A 22,525-nucleotide genomic window follows, 5' to 3' on the forward strand; every position below is an offset into this window, starting at 1 on the left:
TGTATGGAGGTATATTTAAAACAACAAAGATTTATTTATAACTCACATTACATAAATATTATTGATCCACAGGGAAGATCTTCCCATCACAATCACTCAAAATTTACAGAGCACCCACTGTCTTGACTTTTGCTGGTCACCAGGCTAGAAAAAAATATTTAAAGGGTTTCACACAAAAATTAAATGTTGGGATCAGAAAGGAGACTTGCTACATCCACTCAACAATCCTCCAGCAAAGCTGGCCACATCAAATTGCAAAGGAGCCAAGAAAATAATCATACCATTTGCCTGGAAGAAAAGAGCCAGAAATCAGACCTAACGACTGCTGCACTTGACAACCAGAAATAAATGTGTTTTCTTGGAGTTCAGAAAGTCATCTTACACATCAACAGAAAACATGTATCAAAGTCATAAGGGAAATTATAAGGAGAGAATTGATCATGGGACACTGTATTTAAATTTAATCTAAAAGCCCTGTCTTTTCTGTAGTACTATGAAATAATATCTTAATATTTTCCAATGTTCATTATCATCCTTTTAAAGATCTCATGCTTTTTATTTCACTCACTTCATATCAAATTTTTTTTTGCCAATAATTAGCTAGAATTTTCAACTGTAGTCCAAGAGTCTAAAAATATTGTTATGGGAGCACCACAAAGCAAAGGTATAACATTAATATTATAATTTGACACTGCTCTAAAATATAGTTAACTTATTCCCTTTTTCATCAGATACTCATTTTAATTGCTCTAAATTAATTGTTTAGGGCATGATTTCACAAAGCTATGTTGGGATCTGACCTACTTAAACAGGCTTCGTATATAAAACTATTAACCAGCTTAGAGAAAGGTTAGTAGATAAGAGCATAGAAACAAGTCCAGAGAACACAATTTCTATATCTTCTCCAACTAGTGGTTCACATTCAAGTATGTTACAACTAATTTTACAAAATAATTTTACAAATAAGGTGATAGAAATAGGTTGCATGACACAGAAGGAAGAGTCCTAGTCTTAAATATAAAAGATTTTAGTTTAGTCTCAGCCCCTCTGATTTTAAGCTGCCTAATTCTGAAAACTTCTCAAACTTTTCAAATTCTCAGTTTTATCTTCTATGAAATGAGGATATTAATACTTGTTCTACCTCAATCTTAGGATTCTTTCAAGACTCACTTGAGACAATGTATATGAAGGATTTGTAAAAAAAGAAATGTCATATACTTACAAATATTTACATAAGAGCATCCCTCAAAAAACACTTAGGACATTAGATACTAGGTTTCATAACTATCATCAATATTTTAAGATAAAGGAAGAGAGGGAGGAGACGAGATGGCAGAGTGGAAGGATTTGAGCTCACCTCCTCTCACAAGAAAACCGAAATCAAAACTAACTGCTGAATAACTAATGAAAAAGGACCAGAACCTACCAAAAAAAAAAAAAATCTACATCCAAAGACAAAGAAGAAGCTAAGTAAGATGTTAAAGGGGGTACTTTTGCAATATAATCAAATCCCATACCTGTTGGTGGGCAACCCACAAACTGGAAAATAATCATGTCACAGAGATTCTCCCATAGGAATGAGCATTCTGAGCCCCATATCAGGCTCTGCTGTCTGGGGTGTGACATCAGAAAAGAGTTGCCAGGGCATTTGGTTTGAGGGCCAACAAGGGTTGGTCACAACCAACAAGGGTTGGTTTGGGGAAACAAAGACTCCACTCTTGGAGTATACAACAAGGTTTCATGTGCACTGGGACCCAGGGTAAAGCACTGACACCATAGGAGCCTGGAGTAGACCTACCTATGGGTCTCCTGGGGAGGAAGTAGTTAGCTCTGGCCCACTATGGGGCAAAGACAGTGGTGGCTGAGGTTCTAGGATACAGTCATCCTTGTGAACTCTCACAGAGGTCATTACTGTGAGAGGCCTGGCCCCATCCAACATCCTGCAAGATCCAGTGCTGGGATGCCTCAGGCCAAACAACCAACAGGGTGGGAACACAGACCTATCATCACAAGCAGCCTGAGTAAAGCCATCCTGAGCCCAGCATCATCTCTAAATATACCCCTTGACACAGCCCTGCCCAAATGAGGGATAACACCCAGCTCTACCCACGAGTGGGCAGGAACCAGTCCCTCCGACCAGGAAGCCTGCAGAAGTTCTTGGACCAAACACACTCACGAAGAGGCAGATACCAGAAGCAAGAGGAAAAATAATCCTACAAAATGCAGAAGAAAGATTAGAAACAGAAATTTAGGCAAAATGAGACAGCAGAAAAATATGTTTCAGAAGAAGGAATAGATTAAAAAAAAAAAAAAAAAAAACCAGAAGAACAACTAAGTGAAGTGGGCACAGGTGACATGCTTGGAAAATAATTCAGAATAATGATAGGAAAGCTCATCCAAGATCCTGGAAAAAGTATGGAGACACAGAACAAGAAGATACCAAAAATGTTTAAGAAAATCTTATAAAATTTAAAAAACAAGTAGAGATAAACATTACAAAAACTAAAATGTAAAATATACTAGACAGAATAGCATCAATAGCAGAATAAATGAGGCAGAAGAAAAACTATGAGAGCTGAAATACAGATTGATGGGAATAATTGCCATGAAATAGAACAAAAAAGAATGAAATGAGATAAGGACAGTCTAAGGGACTTCTGGGGCAACATTTAATACACCAACGTCTGCATTATAGTGGTCCCAGGGACATGGGAAAGCTCATTGGTAAATGTAAACATACAGTAAAAGAAATCATCCACATACAGATATGAAATCAAAAAGCAGTGATTGTGAGAGGAAGAAAGTACAAATGCAGGATATTCAGAATGCACTTGAAATTAAGAGACCAACAATTTAAAATACTCACACACACACAAACACACAACTATATCAAAACCTCATAGGAACTGTAAACCAAAAATCCACAATAGATACTCACACACACAAATAAAATGCGATCCAATCACAACTCTAAAGACAGTCATCAAAACACAAGAGAAGAGAGCAAAAGAGGATGGAAAAAAAGACCTACAAAACACATCCTAAACAATTAACAAAATGGCAATAAGAACACACATAATGATAATTATCTTAAAAGTAAATGCATTAAATGCTCCAGACAAAAGACACAGACTGGCTAAATGGATGCAAAAATAGAACCTGTATATATGCTGTCTACAAGAGACCTATTTCAGATCTAGGGACACATACAGAGTAAAAATAAGGGTATTGAAAAAGGTATTCCATAAAAACAGAAATCAAAAGAAAGCTGGAAGAATAATACTCATATTGAACAAAATAAAATTTTAAAAAGAGACTATTACAGAGGCAAGGAAGGACACTAACTAATAATCAAGGAATCAACCTAAGAAGATAAACAATTGTAAATATATATGCTCCCAACATAGGAACACTTCAATATATAAGGCAAATACCAATAGCCAAAAAAAAAAAAAAAAGGAAAAATCAACAGTAATACAATAATAGTGGGGGACTTTAACATCCCACTTACATCAATGGACAGATCATCCCAACAGAAAATCAACAAGGGAGCATAGGACTTAAATTAAAGATTAGACCAATTTTTTAATAGAATATTCCATCTGAAAGTAGCAGTATACACAATCTTCTAAAATGCACATGGAACATTCTCCAGGATAGATCACACATGTTGGGTCACAAAGCAAACTTCAGTAAATTCAAAAAATTGAAATCACATCAAATATCCTTTCTGATCAAAATGCTATGAGGTTAGAAATCAATTACATTAAAAAAAATACTAAAAAAAAATATACAGAGGCTAATTAATATACTACCAAACAACCAATGGATCAATGAAGAAATCGAAGAGGAAATTTTAAAAAAGAAGAAACAAATGAAAATGAAATACTTCACATAGAAGTATTCCAAATCTTAAAATATTTCAAAATGAAGTCACAGACTGAAGAATATGCATAAAACAACCCTCCTCCCCAAAATCTAAATACATCACAGTAATCTAGAGAAAACAAAGTTAAAAAGAATATCTTAAAAATGAAACAATTAACCTCAAATTGGGACTTGAACTCATGTGCTGGGACTCGAACCCAGCCAAAACCCAATTTGTATTCTTATTTTTATTACCATAAAAACAAATATGATGAATCGGGTAATGGAAATGACAGAAAAAAAACAGTAGGCAAACGAGACAAAGCCAGTGACATATACATTTAAAAATATCATACATTCATCTATAAATGCCAGAAGTGAGCCAAAAATTTTATTCTGAGCTCTCTAGTATTTGTCTGAGCAGAGAGGCAAATCATTATCAGATTCAACAACTTTATAATATAGATTCAAAGTAACTGTTTAGGAGAGACACAGCATTCTGTGAACCCGAGGTATTTCCCCAGTGGATCCTCCTAAAGTGAAAACTGTTTGATATAGCAGTCTACATCCTCAATAAAATCCCAGGACAAATAGAATAGCGATCTTCTTTAACAGCTTCTTCTTATATTGATTTAATATATGCCTATCACAAAGTAAGCACTACATAAACTTTTGTTGATTGAATAAATGCCTTCCCTTGTAGGACATTTTCATAAAATCAAGGAATATTCATTCAGTACCAACACTTAGATAAAGGGCAAAAATAAGATGATTCAAGAATATAGTTCTCTGATGGTCTAGAATGTTCCAAGGACAAAATCTGACTATCCAATGATCAGTGACTGGAAGCAAGAGAGCTAAATTCAACTTGCATATGTTTGGTTTAGGCCACACGATGTCTCTATTTTTTCGTTTCTTTTTTATTTTATTTTTTTTGGTTATGCTATTTTTTTAATTTTTTAACATAAATTAATTATTTAATTGGAGGCTAATTACTTTACAACATTGTATTGGTATTGCCATACATCAACATTAATCTTCCACTGGTGTGCACATGTTCCCCATCCTGAACCCCCTCCCACCTCTTTCCACATACCATCCCTCTGGGTCATTCCAGTGCACCAGCCTCAACCATCCTGTATCATGCATCAAACCTGGACTGGTGATTCATTTCACATATGATAATATACATGTTTCAATGCCATTCTCCCAAATCATCCCATCCTCGCCCTCTCCCACAGAGTCCAAAAGACTGACTGTTCTATACATATCTGTGTCTCTTTTGCTGTCTTGCATACAGGGTTATTGTTACCATCTTTGTAAATTCCATATATATGCATTAGTATACTGTATTGATGTTTTTCTTTCTGGCTTGCTTCACTTTGTATAATAGGTTCCAGTTTCATCCACCTCATTAGAACTGATTCAAACATATTCATTTTAGTGGCTGAGTAATACTCCATTGTGTGTATGTACCACAGCTCTCTTATCCATTTGTCTGCTGATGGACATATAGGTTGCTTCCAAATCCTGGCTATTATAAACAGTGCTGCAATGAACACTGGGGTACACGTGTCTCTTTCAATTCGGGTTTCCTCAGTGTGTATGCCCAGCAGTGGGATTGCTGGGTCATAAGACAGTTCTATTTCCAGTTTTTTAAGGAATCTCCACTGTTCTCCATAGTGGCTGTACTAGTTTGCATTCCCACCAACAGTGTAAGATGGTTCCCTTTCTTCCACACCTTCTCCAGCGTTTATTGCTTGTAGACTTTTGGATAGCAGCCATTCTGACTGGCGTGAAATGGCACCACATTGTGGTTTTGATTTGCATTTCTCTGATAATGAGTGATGTTGAGCATCTTTTCATGTGTTTGTTAGCCATCTATATGTCTTCTTTGAAGAAATGTCTGATTAGTTCTTTGGCCCATTTTATGATTGGGTCGTTTATTTTTCTGGAATTGAGCTGCAGGAGTTGCTTGTATGTTTTTGAGATTAATTATTTGTCAGTTGCTTCATTTGCTATTATTTTCTCCCATTATGAAGGCTGTCTTTTCACCTTGATTATAGTTTCCTTTATTGTGCAGAAGCTTTTAATTTTAATTAGATCCCCTCAATGTTGAAAAATTGTAAGCATTTCCCCTAAAATCAGGAAGAAGATAAGGGTACCCACTTTCACCACTACTATTTAACATAGTTTTGGAAGTTTTGGCCACAGCAATTAGAGCAGAAAAAGAAATAAAAGGAATCAACTAACACACACACACACACATACACACACACAGCCTCTCAGGCTCCTCTGTCCATGGAATTATCCAGGCAAGAATATTGGAATGGGCTGCCACATCATCCTCCAGGGGGATAATGGTGGAAGGAACATGAAGTTGGATCAGGACAAATTTATTGATATAGACTCACTAAGCAAAGATTCTGTACTAAATATTGCAGCTTAGGTAGTCTGACAGGGCTCTAACATTCTGATGGGTTGGTTGGTTCACTGACTGAAACATGGACATAAGTTGGCTCACAGTAAGCAAACTGGACATGTTAGGCCAAAATTTCTGGCTTAATGTAGGGAAAGGGATTCAAAGGATGAAGAGACTGGAATATTACTGTATTTTCCATTTAAGACCTGCTCACCCACACCAGAAGAGCCCAGAAGACATACTGTTCACAAATATTGTGAGAACTAAACTTCTGAGAAAAGCAGCAGCATCCCTGAGGAGCTATGTATGCTTTTTGTAGGCCAGACCTCACTGTGAGAACAGCAGTCATTGGACTGAAAAACCTAAATGCAATGGCAGTAATTGGATTTTGACGCGATAGGATCCAAATGGCAGAATTCAATAGCAAAAGACCAGGTAGACATAATTACCATAATGGAAAGCAGATTCAAAGCAGTAGTCAGAATAGTCTGACTCATGCAGACCTAAAATGCTGGCTACTTGATCATGGTGTTTCTAGAATGAAATTGATAGAAGTCCACTAAATTCTTAACTTTATCTGTATAAGCAGAAAAGCTCTAGGTCAAGAAAACAAAAGTCTAACCTGAATCATTAAAACACAGAGACACAGCCCCTCAATCAATTCCCATACATAATATAGTTCACAAACCCAGAATCTCTTGAATGAGAGAGAGGTTGAGCAGCTTTGAGAAAGGATCATGGTATACTACCAAAAACATATGTTACTAATCCTTTCTCCAACCTTCCTTATAGGGACCAAAAGTCCTATGTGCATTGACAAAAAAGTACTAAAAGAAATTAATCAGATCTTCAGGGGACTAGTGGACAGTGATTTGGAATAGATTCCATGCAACCCAAAACAGCACTGTAGGCCACCAGAGTACAGGATTATGGAGGTGAGGTGATCAATGGAGTTTGAGTTCAGGTCCATCTCACAGGGATACAGTAGTTCCCAAAATTCATCCTGTGGTTATTTCCCCAGTTCTGGAATGCACAAAATAGAACAGACACACACACACATCCAGCACCTGGAAGAATCCCCACGTTGATTCCCTGATCTCTTGAATGAGGCAAATGGTGGGAAAGGCCAACTGGAAGTCAGTAGAACTGTCTCTACCTAAGACAATAGTAAATGAAAAGCAATACCACATTACCAGAGGGATAGCAGAGATTAGTGCCACCATCAATGACTTGAAAGGTGCAAAGGTGGCAATTCCCACAATATCCCCTTTCAACATGCCTATTTGGCCTGTGCAGAGGTCAGATGGGTCTTAGAGAATGAAAAGTTGATTATTGTACACTTAATTAGGAAATGGTTCCAATTTCAGCTGCTAAACCAGATGTGATTTTACTTCTTGAGCAAATTAACACATCCGCTTGAATATAATATGCATCTATTGGTCTGGTAAATGATTTTTTTTTTCTGTATCTGTTAATCAGTTCAGTCACTCAGTTGTTTCCGACTATTTGTGACCCCATGGAATCTGTTAATAAGGACCATCAGAAACAATTTTATTTCAGCTGACCAGGCAAACATTATACCTTCACTATCCTAGCTCATAATTTCTTTACAAGGATCTTGATCACCTTCATTTCCACAAAATATCATTGGTCTTTGATATTAATGATATTATGCAGATTGGACCTAGTAGTAAGAAGGACACATACAATACTCTAGAGATATTGGTAAGACCATTGCATTCCAGAGGGTGAGAAGCAAATCCAGCAATTCAGGGGCATTCTATTTTGGTGAAATTTACAGAGGTTCAGTGGTGTGAGGCATGTCAAGGTATCTCTTCTAAAGTTAATGGCAAGCATTTTATCTTGTCCTTCTTATAACCAAAAAGAGACACATACTGTCTAGTGGACCTCTTTCAGTTCTGAAGGCAACGCACTCCTCATTCTGGTATGTTACTCTGACTCACTTACCAAGTGTCTCAAATAACTATTAGCTTTGAGTAGGATCCAGAATAACAGAAACCTTTGCAACTTGTCCAGCCTGCAGTGCAAGCTTCTCTGCCACTTCGGACCCATGATCCAGCAGATCAAATGGTGATTAAATTGTCTGTGGCACATAGGGAAGCTGTTTAGAGTCTATGTCATGATCTTGGCAAACTATAGTGCAAGCTCTCAGGAATTTTGAGCCAAGACCTGTGATCCACTGCAGATTATTATACCCCTTTTGAGGAAGAATTCTTGGTCCATTTCTGGGCTTCCCTAGAAATTGAGCATTTAATCATGGGCCAACTTATCTTGTAACTTGAACTCACCACCATGAAATAGGTATTATCTCACCTACCAAGTCATAAAGGCTGTAGGCAATGCAGTATTGCATCATCAAATGTAAGTTGAAAATATGAGATTGGTGTTGAAGAGACCCTGAAAATATGAGGAAGTTTCATGGAGATGTCCAAATGCCCATTGTCCCCATTACAATTATATTACCTTCTCCTTCTCAGCCTGTACCTACAGCCCCCTGGGGAATTCTCTATGCTCAGACAGCTGAAGAAGATAAATTTCAGGTCTTGTTTACATAAGGATTTGAAAGATATGCAAGTACCACCCAGAAGTGGACAACCTCTTTATAAGACATCCATGAAGGACAGTGGTGAAGGAAAGCCCTCCCAGTGGGTAGAATTTAGAGTTGCACACTTGTCTGCTCACTTTGCTTAGAAGGAAAAAATGCCCAGCAGTGCAATTATATAACAATTCACAGATGTGACCAATGGCTTGGCTCAATTGTCATGGACTTGGAAGGAACGTATTTGAAAAACTGGTGATAAGGAAAATTTGATATAGAAGTCTGTGGATATGCCTTTCTGAATGGGCAGAAAATGTGAATATATTTGTGTCCCATGTGAATGCTCACCAAAGGGTAATCTCTGCAGAGGAGGAATTTAACAATCAAGTGGATAGATCTACCCATTCTGTAGATACTTCTTAGCTTCTTTGCCCAGCCACCTAAGTCACTGTCCAGTGGGTTCATGGACAAAGAGGCCATGGTGGCAGAGATAGGGGTTATGCATGGGATCAGCAACACGGACTTGCACTCATCAACACTTGGACATCAGCTTGGACTGAATGTCCAACCTACCAGGAACAGAGACCAACAGTGAGTGCTCAATATGGCACCATTCTCTGGAAAACTCAGCCAGTTATATGGAAACAGGTCAATTACGCTGAACTGTTAACAACATTGAAAGGAGACTGCTTTGTTCCTACTGGAATAGACACTTATTCTGGATATGGATTTGCTTTCCTATATGCAATTCCTCTGCCAGCACGACCATCTGAGCACAACAGAATGCTATATTCACCATCATGGTATTCAATACAGCATTCCTTCTAATCAAGGAACTCACTTCATAGCAAAAGAAGTACAACAGCAGACGATGCTCATGTAGTTCACTAGTTTTACCACGCTTTCTGCCACTCTGAGATAGTTGATTTGACAAGAGTGGAATGGCTTTCTGAAGACCCAGTTACAGTACCAGCTCTTTCACAATACCTGGCAGGGCTTGGGAAAGGCTCTCCAGAAGGTTATATATGCTGTGAGTCAGCATCTAATACTTGATGCTTATGTGCCTGAATCACAGTGACTCCACTTTGCTAGCTCCGTATTAGGCCTGCAGTCCTATCCCTCCACTTTATGCATAGCTAAACTTTATCATACTTACAAAGAATGTACCCAAACCAAACAAGTTCCCTATCAGCTTGCCTTCATCAGATATGAAAAACAGGAGAATGTCTTTTGCTGAAGCAAATCGTTAATGGTCACAAGATGCCCCAAGGGGGAGGAAAAACCCAGTTCTCAACAGTGTGGGCATCGTTCTCCCTTGGTAGAGATATTCTGTTTTAAGCTTTGCCCCCTTTAAATCTCCCTGTACCCTTCTGGGCAATTCAGAGTGCAGCTGCTAATGCCTCTCGATCATCATCCACCTGATCTTGCTTGTATGTAAGTTATCCACAATAGACTTCATAATTGCACTTTATGGAGTTACATGCTTCATTTTTTGGTCATAAAGTTCTTTCACAGTTTGGAGGATATTATTCAACATCTCCACCTCCCATCACTGCTTTTTCTCCCATAGCCGGGATTCATGGATCCAGGAATAAAGGGTACAAATGGGAATGGCATCACTCATTACTACCTTATTGACTCACTAGAAAACTTCTGCTTCGTCTTCCTGTGATCTAATGTTCTGGTAGCCTAGAAGTTTCTTAAAGAGGGAGGAATAATTCCACCAAGAGACACAACAATGATTCCATTCACCTAGAAGTTAAAACTGCTGCCTGAAAGACATAAACAGACATTTCTCCAAAGAAACATACAGATAGCTAATAAACACATGAAAATATGCTCTACATTGCTAATTATTAGAGAAATGCAAATCAAAACCACAATGAGGTATCATCTCACACCGGTCAGAATGGCCATTATCAAAAGTCTACAAACAAATGTTGGAGAGGGTGTGGAGAAGGGGGAAGCCTCTTATACTATTAGTGGGAATGCAAACTGATACAAATACTATGGAGAACAGTATGGATATTTCTTTAAAAAATAGGAATAAAACCACCATCACTTCAGTTCAGTTCTGTCGCTCAATCCAGTCTGATGCTTTGCGACACAATGCAGCACCCCAGGCTTCCCTGTCCATCACCAACTCCCGGAACTTGCTATGACAAGTAGAAGATGGATCTCATATCCATCAAGTCGGTAATGCCATCGAACCATCTCATCCTCTGTCATCTGCTTCTCCTCCTGCCCTCAATCTTTCTCAGCATCAGGGTCTTATCTAATGAGTCAGCTCTTCGCATCAGGTGGCCAAAGTATTGGAGCTTCAGCTTCAACATCAGTCCTTGGAATGAATATTCAGTATTGTTGTCTTTTAGGATGGACTGGTTTGATCTCCTTGCAGTCCAAGGGACTCTCAAGAGTCTTGTCCAACCCCACAGTTCAAAAAGCATCAGTTCTTCAGTATTCAGCTTTCTTGGTGCTCTAACTCTCACATCCATACATGACTACTGGAAAACCACAGCTTTGACTAGACAGGCTTGTGTTGGCAAAGTAACGTCTCTGCTTTTTAATATGCTGTCTAGGATTGCCATAGCTTTTCTTCCAAGGAGCAAGCGTCTTTTAATTTCATGGCTACAGTCACCATCTGCAGTGATTTTGGAACCCAAGAAAATAAAGTTTCTCACTTTTCCCATTGTTTCCCCATCTATTTGCCATGAATTGATGGACCAGATGCCATGATCTTCATTTTCTGAATGTTGAGTTTTATGCCAACTTTTGCACTCTCCTCTTTCACTTTCATCAAGAGGCTTTTTAGTTATTCTTCACTCTCTGACATAAGGGTGGTGTCATCAGCATAGCTGAGGTTATTCATATTTCTCCTAGAAATCTTGACTGTAACTTGTGCTTCATCCAGCCCGGCATTTCAAATGGTGTACTCTGCATGTAAGTTAAATAAGCAGGGTAACAATATACAAACTTGATGTACTCCTTTTCCAATTTGGAACCAGTCTGCTCTAACTGTTGCTTCTTGACCTGCATACAGATTTCTCAGGAGGCAGGTGAAGTGGTCTGGTATTCCCATCTCGTGAAGAATTTTCCACAGTTTGTTGTGATCCACACAGTCAAAGACTTTAGTGTAGTCAATGAAGCATAAGTAGATGTTTTTCTGGAATTATCTTGCTTGTTCTGAGATCCAACTGATATTGGCAATTTAATCTTTGATTCTTCTGCCTTCTCTAAATCCATCTTGAACATCTGGAAGTTATTCATGTACTGTTGAAGCCTAGCTTGGAGAATTTTCAGCACTACTTTGCTAGCATGTGAGATGAGTGCAACTCTGTGGTATTTTGAACATTCTTTGGCATTGCCTTTCTTTGGGATTCGAATAAAAACTTTTCCATTCCTGTGGCTACTGCTGAGTTTCCAAATTTGCTGGCATATTGTGTGCATCACTTTAACAGTACAGTATTTTAGGATTTGAAATAATTCACCTGGAATTCCATCACCTCCACTAGTTTTGTTCATAGTGAGGCTTCCTAACATCCACTTGCCTTCACACTCCAAGATGCCTGGATCTAGGTGAGTGACCACACCATTGTGGTTATCTGGGTCATAAGATATACATAAACATATACATACATATATATATTTATATATTTATATATATAGTATAGTTCTCTGTGTATTCTTGCCACAGCTTTTTAATATCTTCTGTTTCTTTTAGGTCCAGACAGTTTCTGTCCTTTATTGTGCCCATATTTGCATGAAATGTTGCCTTCAGTTCAGTTCAGTTCAGCTCAGTCATGTCCAACTCTTTGCAACCCCATGAATCGCAGCAAGACAGGCCTCCCTGTCCATCACCAACTCCTGGAGTTCACTCAAACTCATGTCCATCGAGTTGGTGATGTCATCCAGCCATCTCATCCTCGGTCGTCCCCCTCTCCTGCCCCCAATCCCTCCCAGCATCAGAGTCTTTTCCAGTGAGCTCTTCGCATGAGGTGGCCAAAGTATTGCAGTGTCAGCTTTAGCATCAGTCCTTCCAGTGAACACCTAGAACTGACCTCCTTCAGAATGGACTGGTTGGATCTCCTTGCAATCCAAGAGACTCTCAAGAGTCTTCTCCAACACCACCATTCAAAAGTATCAATTCTTTGGCACTCAGCCTTCTTCACAGATCCACAATGGAGGTAATATAAATTTATCTGAAAAACACATAGGATATATCTCAGTATTACCATGTTCTATGATTAAGGTCAATGGAAAACTATAATAACTCAACTCAGGTAAAATTACTAATGACTCAGATACTTCAGGAATGAAATCATGAGTCACACTACCAGGTAAAGAAGAGTAACCAACTGAGGTGCTTGCTAAATAGAGTACAGAATGAGTAGTAAAAGATAGTTACAAATACTAGGTATGACCCGTGACTAGCTTCAGAAGTAGAAATATAATTCTCTTGAGTATTTCCTCCTTGTTTTGTTAGGAATATGTTTCTGTGTTTACATATGTATATGAGTGAGAAGACATATTTTTTCTCCCCTCTCTCATTTTTTTATCACAACATGTAAGATAAGTTGACTTTATATATCATAGTATTTAAGCATTGCTAATTATACATCACAGGACTTAAATTGTGGGATATTAAGGAGAAGACAGGGATCAAGACCATCCCCAAGAAAAAGAAATGCAAAAAAAAAACCAAAATGGCTGTCTGGGGAGGCCTTACAAATATCTGCGAAAAGAAGAGAAGCAAAAAGCAAAGCAGAAAAGGAAAGCTATACCCATTTGAATGCAGAGTTCCAAAAGAATAGCAAGGAGAGATAAGGAAGCCTTCCTCAGCGATGAATGCAAACAAATAGAGGAAAATAATAGAATGGGAAAAACTAGAGATCTCTTCAAGAAAATTAGAGATACCAAGGGAACATTTCACATAAAGATGGGCTCAATAAAGGATAGAAATGGTATGGACCTAACAGAAGTAGAAGACATTAAGAAGAGGTGGCAAGAATACACAGAAGAACTGTATAAAAAATATCTTCATGACACAGATAATCACGATGGTGTGATCACTCACCTAGAGCCAGACATCCTGGAGTGTGAAGTCAAGTGGGCCTTAGGAAGCATCACTATGAATAAAGCTAGTGGAGGTGATGGAATTCTAGTTGAAATATTTCAAATCCTTAAAAACAATGCTGTGAAAGTGCTGCACTCACTATGTCAGCAAATTTGGAAAACACAGCAGTGGCCATAGGACTAGAAAACGTCAGTTTTCATTGCAATCCCAAAGAAAGGCAATGCCAAAGAATGCTCACAAATTACCACACAATTGCACTCATTTCACACACTAGTAAAGTAATGCTCAAAATTCTCCAGGCTTCAGCAATACGTGAACCGTGAACTTCTAGATGTTCAAGCAGGTTTTAGAAAAGGCAGAGGAACCAGAGATCAAATTGCCAACATCCACTGGATCATCAAAATAGCAAGAGATTTCTAGAAAAACATATTTTTCTGCTTTATTGATTATGCAAAAGCCTTTGACTGTGTGTATCACAATAAACTTGTGAAAAATTCTTCAAGAGATGGGAATATCAAACCTCCTGACCTGCCTCTTGAGAAACCTGTATGCAGATCAGGAAGCAACAGTTAGAACTGGATATGGAACAACAGACTGGTTCAAATAGGAAAAGGAGTACATCAAGGCTGTATATTGTCACCCTGCTTATTTAACTTTTATGCAGAGTACATCATGAGAACACTGGGCTGGAGGAAGCACACGCTGGAATCACGATCGCCAGGAGAAATATCAATATGCAAATGATATGCAATATGACATGCAGATATGCAAATGACACCACCATTATGGCAGAAAGTGAAGAGGAACTAAAGAGCCTCTTGATGATGATGAAAGACGAGAGTGGAAGAGTTGGCTTAAGGCTCAACAGTCAGAAAACTAAGATCATGGCATCTGGTCCCATCATTTCATGGCAAATAGATTGGGAAACAGTGGAAACAGTGGCTGATGTTATTTTTCTGGGCTCCAAAATCACTGCAGATGGTGATTGCAGCCATGAAATTAAAAGACTCTTACTCCTTGGAAGGAAAGTTATGACCAACTTAGACAGCATATTAAAAGGCAGAGATATCACTTTGCTGACAAAGGTCTGCCTAGTCAAAGCTATGGTTTTCCAGTAGTCATATATGGATGTGAGAGTTGGTCTATAAAAAAAGCTGAGTGCTGAAGAATTGATGCTTTTGAACTGCGGTGTTGGAGAAGACTCTTGAGAGTCCCTTGGACTGCAAGGAGATCCAACCAGTCCATCCTAAAGGAGATCAGTCCTGAATGTTCATTGGAAGGACTGATGTTGAAGCTGAAACTCCAATACTTTGGCCACCTGATGTGAAGAGCTGACTCATTTGAAAAGACTCTGATGGTGGGAAAGATTGAGGGCAGGAGGAGATGGGATAGACAAAGGATGAGATGGTTGGGTGGCATCACCAACTCAATGGACATCAGTTTGGGTAAACTCCGGGAGTTGGTGATGGACAGGGAGGCCTGGCATGCTGTGGTTCATGGGGTCACAAAGAGTCAGACATGACTGAGTGGCTGAACTGAACTGAACTGAAGGAGAAGAAATGGAAATGCACTGCAGTATTGTTACCCAGGAAATCCCATGGACAGAAGTAGCCTGGCAGGCTACAGTTCATGGGGTCACAAAGAGTCAGGCATGACTGAGAGACCGAGGACAAGAATAAACATCACTAATAACTGTATCTTTTCTTCTGTGCAGAGCTTAGCATATTTTCATCTATATATAATAAACTTGTATTATTTAGGTAGAATTATGATATTGTCTTTGTTTAAAGATTAATTATATGTTAAGGAGATTCATATGAGTCCTAATTTGAGAAGAGTTGGGCTTATGATTGTTAATTTTATGTGTCAACTTGACAGGGTAATAAAGTGCCTAGAATATGATGAAACATGTATTTCTGAGCATGTTTCCAGATGATATTGTCATTAGAATCAACAGAATGAATGAAATTGACTGCCCTGCCCCCAGTGTCAGTGGCCATCATCCAATCCATTGAGAATCACAATATAATTTTTTTTTAATGAAAAAAGGAAAATATGCCTGTCTGCTTGACTGCTTGATGTGAAAAATTGGTCCTCTTCTGCCCTAAGGAATGGGAATTAAATCATGAGCTCCCCAAGTTCTCAGGCCTTCAGCCTCAGACTGAACTATGCTACTGGTTTTCTTAGGTCTCCAGTTTGTAAATGGCACACAGTAAAGCTTCTCACCCTCCATAGATGTGTGAGTCAATTCCTCACAATAAATTTCTTTAGGGGATGGAAGAAGATGGCAAATAAAAGGATGTGGAACTCACCTCCTCCATAAATAGCAGGAAAAATAAACCTACATGTGGAGCAATTCTCATAAAAAACTTTCTGGAAACTGGCAGAAGGACTCCTATATAAACAATACTATAAGGAAAACACATATAGAATCTTGTAAGAAGTAAAAAGAAGTGATCAGAATAGAACCTGTGCCCCTATGAAGGGATTCAAATGAGAAGGGAGATTATACAGGTGGAGAGTGAGCAGTTCAAGCCACATGTTGGGTGCCTCAGCCCTGGGGTCTGACCCTGGTAAAATGAGTCCCTTTGGTTGGTTGGAGGGTCAGTGGGACTGAAAGGAGGGCTCTGGGAAGTTTGGACTCTGCTCATGAGGAGTGTGCACATGCTTGCTTATGCTCTGAAAAAGGGTGGAGAGGGCAGATTGAAACTGCACAGGTTACTAGCCAGTTGCCCACAACTACTCTGACACACACCCCAGCCTGAACTGCACAAATGCTCTGGTTCTGCTTGTTTCATGACACACCTCCAAATGGGGGTAAAGGCTGCCAGGACCAAGGGGACAACTTGGCTGCGAGGCACAAAGCTGGCTCAGATGCAGAATGGCACCTGAGAAGGGAAAGTCAGCCATTACTGGCACATACACAGGTGGCATATCAGAAGTTGTCCAGGTCTCCGACTGTGGCTAGAATACCATGGGTCACACCCTGACCCACAACAATTGCCCACACTAGCTCCACCAGCTCTGTGGGGGCAGAGGAGAACTAAGATATAAGGAACAAAGGTGGCTCAGACCCAAAGTGACAGTACATTGGAAGTAGCCTGAGTTTCTGGCTGAGACCAGGGCCAACATAGCCTGTACTCAGACCCACATTGAGTACCCAAACAAGTCAAGCTTGTCCATCATGGCTCCTCTTTGGGTGAGAGTGCAAATGCTTGGAGGGGGAGAACACACACTTTAAAGGAACGGAGCCAGCTCAGACTCGACCCCCCAGGGCTTCTGCTCCAGTAACGGGACATGACTTGACCTTCAATAGGTCAGTGACAGCCACTGACCAGAGGAGAAGCCCTAGCTCACACCTAGTACTACAGCTTAGCCCCTCCATCTCTAGCCCCACTTCCTACCAAGTTGATAGCTGCCAGCACACCCTGGGGAAACATGTGACTTGTGTTTATGTTAAATCCAGCTCTTACACCAAAGCCACTGGGCAAATGAAGACTATACAGGGACACTCTCAATACAAGCACATGCCTTCAAGACTGTAATATGCAACTGTTTCACCTAATTTCATAGACACAGAAAAAGTTAAGCAAAATGAAAAGACAAGAATTTATTTCACTTGAAAGAGCAAGGAAAAAAAAAATAAAACAGATAAAAGTACTAATGAAGCAGAAATAATTTACCAGGTAAAGAATTCAAAGCATTTGTAAAAAGAATGCTAACTGAATTAAAGAAAAGAATAGATGAACATAGTGAGGATTTTAACAAAGAACTATACAATACAAAGAAGAACTACTCAAAGGTGAAAACACAATAACTGAAGTGGAAAACACACTAGAAAGAATTAACAGCAGAGTAGGTGAAAGAAAAATGCATAAGTCATCTGGAAGATATAATAATTTAAATCACCCAAACAGAACAGCAAAAATAAAAACAAACTTTAAAAATGAGAACAGTTTAAGAGATACCTCTGAGATAAGTATATCAAGTATATCAAAATTTGCACTACAGGGCTCCTAGAAGGAGAAGAGACAGAAAAATAGTTGAAAATGTATTTGATGAAATTACGGCTGAAAACTTTGCAAAACTGAAGAAAGAAACATGCAACCTCCGAAGACTGAATCAGGAAGAAATAGAAAATCAGAGCAGACTAATTACTAGTAGTGAAACTGAATTTCTTATTAAAAATTCACAGCAAACAAAAGTTTAGGACCAGACAGCTTCATGGGAGAAGATACCAAACATACAATGTTACTCAGTCATAAAAAATGAAATGTTGCCATTTGCAACAATGTGTATGGTCTTAGAAGGTATTATGCTTTAGTGAAATAAGTCAGTCAGAAAAAGATGAATACTATATTACCACTTATATGTGGTATCTGAAAAATAAGACAGATGTATATAACAAAATAGAAACAAATTCATAGATATAAAGAATAGTGATTACCAGCAGGGAGAGGGAGGGCGAGGGGCCAGATATTGTTGGAGGATTAAGAGATACAAACTGCTATGTATACAATAAATAAGCAACAAGGATATACTGCACAGCACAGGGAAATAAAGCCATTCTTTTTAATAACCTTAAACAGAGTGTAATCTACAAAAATATTGAATCATTATTTTGTACACCTAAAACTAATATAATAGTGTAAATCGGCTATACTGCAATGAAATCTTTTTATACACACACACACATGCACACACATGTTTTTAGAAAAACATGGTTGAAGCAAAAATTATGCTACCTGTTTACATGCCATTCAATGTATAAGTAGAAAATACTTTTGATAATCAGAGAGAGTAAAATAACCTATATGGATGTAAGATTTTCTATACTTCACTTGAAATGGTATGGTTGATATGAATACACTATGATAGCTTACACACACACATACGCACATGTAATGCCTAGTTGTTTAGTCGCTAAGTCATGCCCGATTCTTTTGCAACTCCATGGACTGTAGCCTGCCAGGGTCCTCTGTCCATGGGATTTCCCAGGTAAGAACACTGGAGCAGGTTGCCATTTCCTTCTCAAGGGATCCTCCTGACCCAGGCACCAAACCTGCATCCCCTGCATTGGCAAGACGATTCTTTAGCACTGAGCCAGCAGGGAAGCCCATAATGCTCAGGGCAACCACTAATATTGATACAAACATACAAAGCAATAAAATTCTGAAAAATAATATAAATAATCAAGATGGAATCCAAAAAAGGGTAGGAACAACAGTTTCACCTTGCCTGCCATCATCCCATTTCTCAAGTCAGCATTGTTCAGTGCAAATAGGTAATGCCCTAATCTAATAATTCCCCTAGCAGAATGAGCAATCACCTTTCCCAGCTTTGGGAGCCATTGCATGAAAGATAAACTTGCTTCACTTTATCCCTATCCAGTTCACTGGGGATACAAGCATAGCTGAGACTTTGGAGATGCTGCTAGAATGGCAAGAGTTATCAGTATCAGTCACATGGGGAGACCAGCCACAGGACCCAGTGGTCTGTTGTAGGCCTGCTCCCTAACTGCTTTCACTACTAAGGAAATCAGCAACCAGCACAGTTGTGTTGGATTCATGGCAGTGTTCACCCCAAGGGCTCCATAGGTTTTCAAGTTCACTGGCTCCAGCTGCCTAAGTCTCTCCACCCTGTCCCCTACAGCTTACCCTGGACCATGCAGGTAAACACATGCATGTAGCCAGCTAAGACTCCTATTGTCAGCCCTCAACCTTGCATTCATGCCCCACAGCTAGCCTCTGCCACCATATGTGAGCACATAATCACTCTGAAGCATCACTGCTAGATGCTTCAGTCTCTCACTGCTGAACCTGGAGCCACTGCTGAGAACCACAGCAGACCTTGCAGTCACCGTGCCTCATCACAGTTCTAGTTGCCAGAGGTCACACAGCTGCTGACATTGTGGGTTGCAACTGCCTGAGCCAGTGAGACACTGAACACCTCCCAAAACACACACCTAGAGCCATTGCATGCCTGAGGTATATAAATCATTTGTAACTCTAGTATAAAGGTTATAAGACAAAAATATTTTTTTAAATATGACTACAATAATTCGTTAATGGGTACACAATATGAAAAGATATAAATAGTGACAACAGAAATACAAAATGTGAGGGTGAAGAGTAGTAGTGATTTTGTATGTAATCGATGTTAAGTAGTTATCAGCCTAAAACAGACTGCTATGTCATATGAAAGACTTGTGGTAACCAAAAAGCAAAAACCTACAATAGATACAAAAAAATAAATAAATAAAGACAAAGGAATCCAAGTAAATCACTACAGAAAATCATCAAATCACAAAGGAACACAGCAAGAGAGAAAAATGCAAAGTGAGGATATATGAAACACTGAGAAAACAATGAACAAAATGACAATAGTAAGTCCTTCCCTATCAATAATTATTCAAATTTAAACAGGTTAAATTATACAAGTAAAAGACCTAAATTGTCTGAATGGAATTAAAAAAAAAAAAAAAGACTCATATGCTGCCTATAAGAGACTCACTTCACATTTAAGGACACATAGAGACTGAAAGTGATGAAAACGGTTATTCGTTGCAAATGGCAACCAAAAGAGGGCAGAGGCTCTTTTTTAATATCATTTATATTAGACAAAAGTGACATAAAGTAAAAAACTGTAATAAGAGACAAAAGTTATTATACAATGAAAAAGGGGTCAAGCTTTCAAAGAGAAAATAACAATTGTGTGTATATATATGTGTGTGTGTGTGTGTGTGTGTGTATGCACCAAACACTACAGTCATCCTTCGATTTCCATGGGGTATTGGTTCCAGTAGCCTTTGATATTCATTGGGTATTGGTTTCAGGAGTTGCTGTATATATCAAAATCCACAGATGCTCAAGTCCCACAGTTGGTTCTCCATATGTGAGTTTCCACATATGCAGATTCAACCAACCATGGATTGTGTAGTCCTGTATGTATTTATTGAACAAAATACATATATAACTGGATCTGCATAGATTAAACCTGTGTTAACTCTATATAATACAAATATTAACATACTTGAATGGAAGAGTAGATAGCAGAAAATAATGTTAGTTTTCACTCAGTTGTGTCTGACTCTTTGCAACCCCATGGACTGTAGCCCACCAGGCTCCTCTGTGCATGGAATACTCCAGGTAAGAATACTAGAATGGGTAGCCATTCCCTTCTTCAGGGGATCTTCCTGACCCAGGGGTCAAATCCACATTTCATTATGGGAAAACCCAGGTCTCTTGCATTGCAGGTAGATTCTTTACCATCTCAACCACCAGGGAAGACAATAATAATAGGGGCCCTTAATATATCACTTTCAACAATGTACATATTATCCAGAGAGAGAATCAGTAAGGAAACAATAGACAAACTACACTTTAGACCAAGTGGACCTAACAGATACTACAATCAACAATAGCAGAATGCATTTTCTTCTCAAGCACACATGAAACATTTTCCAGGACAGATCATATGTTATATCACAAAATAAGTCTCAACAAATTTAAGAATACTGAAATATATCAAGTACTTTTGCTGATGACAATGGTATAAAATTAGAAATCAGTACGATGAAAACTAGAAACTTCAGCAATAGAAGGAAACTAAGCAACATACTCCTAAACAAACAAAGCGTCAAAGAAGCAATAAAAAAGGAAATCAAATAATACCTTGAAATAAATGAAAATGAAAACACAACATATTAAAACATATAGAATGCAGTAAAAGCAGTTCTAAGACACAAGTTTATAGTGATAAATGCCTACACTAAAAAAGTTCTCAAATAAAAACATAACAAAAAAGACCAACACACACACACACACACACACACACACACAAAAAAAAAAAAAAAAACCAAGAACAATCACAAATCTTGGAGACACAGAAATATGATACCAGAAGGATAAAATACAAAATAATTAAACAAAATATTGTTATGTATGCAAAGAAACAAAAGTGTACCAAATACTCAGGAATAAAAGAGTAGTCAATTGAACATGTTCATGAGAGAGGCATAGATTTTGGTTTTAGTAAACAAAGACTTTAAATAGCCTATTATAACTATCTTTGAAGATGTAAGAAATCATGTTTAAAGAATTAAAGGAAGTATGACAAAAGAATGTATCCTTATAGTATATTCATAAAGATCTAGAAATGATAAAAAGAATCATATAGAAATTCAGGAGTTAAGAAATACTGTAACTGAAAAAATTTTCACTAGAGAAACTAAATAAAAGATTTGAGCTTTCAGCAAAAGAATCAGTGATTCTGATAATAGATCAATAGAGATTATTGAGGATGATGAACAAAATGGAAAAGAAGAATGAAGAAAAATAACAGAGCATTACCTACCAATGGAACATCATTATCTTCAAGCATACCAACATGCATAATGGGAATCATGAAAGAGGAAAAAAAGAGAAGGGTCAAATAAAGTATCTGAAGAAATAATGGAGGAAAACTTGCCCAAACTGATGAAAAACCTTAATTTGAATATCCAAGAAGCTCAACAAATTCAAATTAGGATAAACTGAAAGTGATAACACTAAAAGATACCGTAGCCAAATTGACAAAGATCAAATGAGAGAATCTTGAATAC

Source organism: Capricornis sumatraensis, chromosome X (assembly GCF_032405125.1).
Source record: "Capricornis sumatraensis isolate serow.1 chromosome X, serow.2, whole genome shotgun sequence".
Lineage (NCBI taxonomy): Eukaryota > Metazoa > Chordata > Mammalia > Artiodactyla > Bovidae > Capricornis > Capricornis sumatraensis.